This window comes from Mya arenaria, chromosome 11 (genome assembly GCF_026914265.1).
Source record: "Mya arenaria isolate MELC-2E11 chromosome 11, ASM2691426v1".
In the NCBI taxonomy this organism is placed as follows: Eukaryota; Metazoa; Mollusca; class Bivalvia; order Myida; family Myidae; genus Mya; species Mya arenaria.
In genome coordinates this window covers 14,681,770-14,685,940 of record NC_069132.1, presented here as the reverse complement: position 1 = coordinate 14,685,940, position 4,171 = coordinate 14,681,770, and the positions used below count along the sequence as shown (strand labels likewise).

General features: G+C 35.3%; 1 pseudogene; it reads right to left on the bottom strand.

Moving 5' to 3' along the window:
• Positions 1-3,357: 3,357 nt before the first annotated feature.
• LOC128208345 (uncharacterized) lies at positions 3,358-3,968 on the bottom strand (annotated as a pseudogene).
• Positions 3,969-4,171: the final 203 nt, after the last annotated feature.

The window sequence follows — 4,171 nt, the reverse complement described above, 5'->3', positions numbered from 1 at the left end:
GATATTCTTAAATCACAAACAAAATATAGGCACATTTACAACATGTGAAGAAAGTACATAATGTCCACAAGTCTGATCCAGTCCAATGTATTTATACCCAAAGTTATTTCCACTGAAGTGGGGGTGACACTCTGTCATGGCCTCTCCATTTCAACAGTCAATTGTTCCATTCTAAACTCCCATCCGCACGAGTTTCCAGTTATGAAAAATCACCATGACTACAAGATAGAAATTCAGTCTGATGGTGCGAAACAACATGGTCACCAGCAATGTTCATATAGCGGTTGCACGTTAAGAAGCGTCTGAATATTCCTGGAACTCTTTAATATGACACTCCAGACAGATTCAGATGGCGATTTGTGATCCGTTGCTCCCCGACTGTTTTAGGGTATTCCCTGTCAAAACGAATGCCCCTTCGAGATACATCAATCCGCCATAGCGTGCATGTGGACCAGACTCGAACCACCGCTGCGATACATGCTGTAACATACAAAATACGAAAGCAGCAACACATGAAAGTATATTTCTAAGCGGCAAAATTTAAACTTAATTACTTTAAAACTTATATAACAGGTACATTCTAAACAAAAGGAAAAGGGGAAAAACAATCTATGACTGGGTGGGCTGGGCGGGTTTTTTAATTTCGGTCCTCACCGCACGAGATTTCGCTAGCAAAGAAAGATTCCCGTTACATAGACCGGTTTAGTTTAATTCAAAAAAGCACTTTAAACTAGTGTCAAATATCGAGAACCAGTCCTCTCCGCACGAGATTTCGCAAGCAAAGCAAGATTCCCGTTACATAGACCGGTTTAATTTAATTAAAAAAAAACACTTTAAACTAATGTCAAATATCGAGAACCAGTCCGTATTGACTTGACCGATAGATGCCGAGAGTGTTCCGGAACAACAGACTTTAAATTCAATCTCGCGAAAATAATAGAATTTATTTTTAAGCAAAATAAATCAACATATATATAATATCTATTTAGCTGCTTGTATCGTTTTAAGTGGCGGAAATTGCATGAATATACCTGTGACAATAAAATGGCTGAGAATTTGAGAATGAGTGTTATACAGTCCTATTACATTCCAAACAGCAAATAAAGATCGGAAAGTTGTGTTTTCATTTCTTCAAGGCAGTTTTGCCATAACAATTATACGGAATTTGTTTGCAATTACATGTAAGGTCATTGCTAAGTAATGTATTCAACATGGCAGAATCAAATGGGAAATAAAGAACCATACTTGCATGTGGTAAACCCGTTTTCATACGATACATATACACGAAGAAACCATAAGAGCGTAGTTCTTTTTCGTGTCATTAATGTTTGTTTTCTTCTTTTTTGTAAAGATATAAAGTATTATTGATTTTCCTTTGTTTGTTTATTGTATTTTTTTCAGAAAAGCGCGCCAAATTGTATTCCAATGTTAAGTCATTTCTGAAATGAAATGACGACATTAAAATTGTATCCCAGCCCTGTGCGCACTCTCGTTTGATTTGGATCGGAGAGCGAGCTAAAATTGCAAACTCCAGTGACAATTATCTTAGTAATATTTTCACTCTTTGAAACAGTTAAATATCAATTTCCTTTTACTGATTAATTACTTTAAGCATATAGTAAATACTATTCTAAAGTAAAACACGTTTATGAAAACAGACAGTAAAGGCACTAATAGGTGAATGTTATATTTACAATTTTCCACACGAAACATTTTCTTTGCCGACTTTTAGATAGCGTGCTAATTTTAAATCTGTTTGCGCAAGGACCTTTTACAACACCAAATATGTCGCCGATTCAATTTTCCAATGCTTAAGAAATAGCGCGAATGGCAATTCCCTAAGAGCATTAACATTCTATGAGAAAACAGGCAAATTCCGGGAGAGTTTGAGCTCGTTTTTGAACTTGACGGCTGATACGTTGTTTTATAGATTATTTTAACTCAATATCACATCTTCATTTAGTGTCGCTATTTCAAATAATAATGTTTTCTAGAACTCTGCAAAGCAATCAAAAATGTACAGATTGAATTAATGCATCTAAAACGGTCGACATCCATCGATCAAAATAGAAATTTTTTCCATGATTGAATTTCTCAAATATTTAACCAGTGTGATGTTTTCTCATCGTCTCATTACGATTCAAGAGCACTGACTCTTGTTTTAGAACACAACATTAATTAGCAATCAATAGAAATGCAATGTCGCAGGGAAGCTAAAGATACAGCTTGCAAGTATATAATCCAAGTAGGCAAATACAAGACAAAATTTCCAGACACTGTTACAGTCGTGTTTTTTGTTGCAATATGTTTTCAATACTATGCAAATGTCAAAGCAATTACAGCGATTTTCAATTTGTTTTATGAACACAAACTCCCTCCAGAAAAGAGCCCCTGAACAATAGCTGTTGTGAAATCCATTTAGAAATATACGGAATTATTGAATAATGCATCTAACTTCTTGTTATTCTACAAAAGCCTGATCTTTTTACAATGTTCTTCTCTCTGGTAAAAGCTGGAAGAGCATTTTCGTTGTCTTAATTGAAACATTTTATGGACAGTCGGTGCTTGCTTGTTCAATATGTTTCACGTTTATTGAATGTCCATGTGCTTTATGAGCAATAAGTGTAAATCATGTTCTTGTTTCCATTAATATTCTACACTTAGTTTGTTTTACTACTTTCCCTTATTTTGTATTTCGCTTATTTTGTGTTTGTCCAGTGTCATTTACAGGTTTGCAGCTTTTGTAATCATAAAAGCCAAGGAATAATACACAATTCATTAGTTATGTAGCGTAAACACGTCGTCGCAGAGTTATCTCCCATGGTTTTATGGCCATAAAATTTATTTAATTTTACCAAATTTATCAATATATTAATAATTTGAATATTGAAAGGTTTAGAAATGTTTTTTTAAGGATATCATTTAAAAAGAGTTAAAGCCACAAGTCATTATACTTTAGTGATGTATACTTATTTTTCGTATATATATCCAAATGACTTCTCTTATTTTTTTTACACCCCCCCCCCCGACAAAAAATGCACTTATCGCATTTACAAAATGCAACAAAACCGAAAGTTACTTTTAGTATTATGCACATTTAGTGCACACAACGTCATGACGAAATTTGCATATCACGTGACAATTCCGAATACCTAAATTTCTATGATGTCTACTAGCTTAGGCTTATTGACATTATAGCAGTGTTGTGGGTCTTTCTGACAACAGATGCTTAAACATTGCGGACAGTCCGTAAAGGCTTTATCAGCTTCAGTGATTGGGGTAGCTGTCAACATTTCTTTAGGAGGACAGTTCACTTTTGGACTTGGTCGTTTTACAGGAGTTGATAAATGGATCAGGTTATGGCTGTGACTGTCTTGGACTTGAATTTTCATTAGATTCTAGACGGAGTCCCTTCAAAGGTCTACGTCCAGGTGTCTTTGACGTCACTGGTCGATATCCCATTTCCAACACGGGGATTGGGTTTTGCTTTGTAGGGCGGCCATCTATAAATTGCTTCGAACAAACCTGAAAATATAGATTTTTTACACCTTAACAATTAATGAAAAAGAATGTTTTAACATCATTTCTTGATTTAATGTTGCCGACAATAAGTGTGGTGCTTTTCCATTTTTAAGGGTGGCTGTTCACCATAGTGGTTATGGTATACATAATACACAATATAAAGATATGACACAGTAACTCCATTTTTTTCCAAAATTTAGCATAACTCACCACTGACTTGGTAGGAGGGTCAAAGCCTTTCCTGTTGATGGATTTCAACCACTGGAGCGATTTTCTCCCGATGCCGGTATGCAGTGGAATTTGAACGGTCCAAGACATGGACAGTCTTTGCCATTTACATCATTATGAAACTGGCAGGGGGAATTTTCCCAGTCGTAAAGTTTCTTCTGGTTATTGCTATTATTAACCACAACACACTGCCTTCCACCACCTCGTTTATATGGCATAATTGTCCGATATTTTATCGATTCGAGATATGTTGACAGATTATTGGTTTTTCACTTCCGTAATGGCGGACAAGTTAATTGAAGAGTATTTGACAGGGGAGATAATTCGTACTGTACTATTAAATAGAATCGTCTATACTAATGTGTTACAGTTTTTAACCAAGACGTTTTGGGTTAAGATAGTTTTTCCGTTTATGCATCTG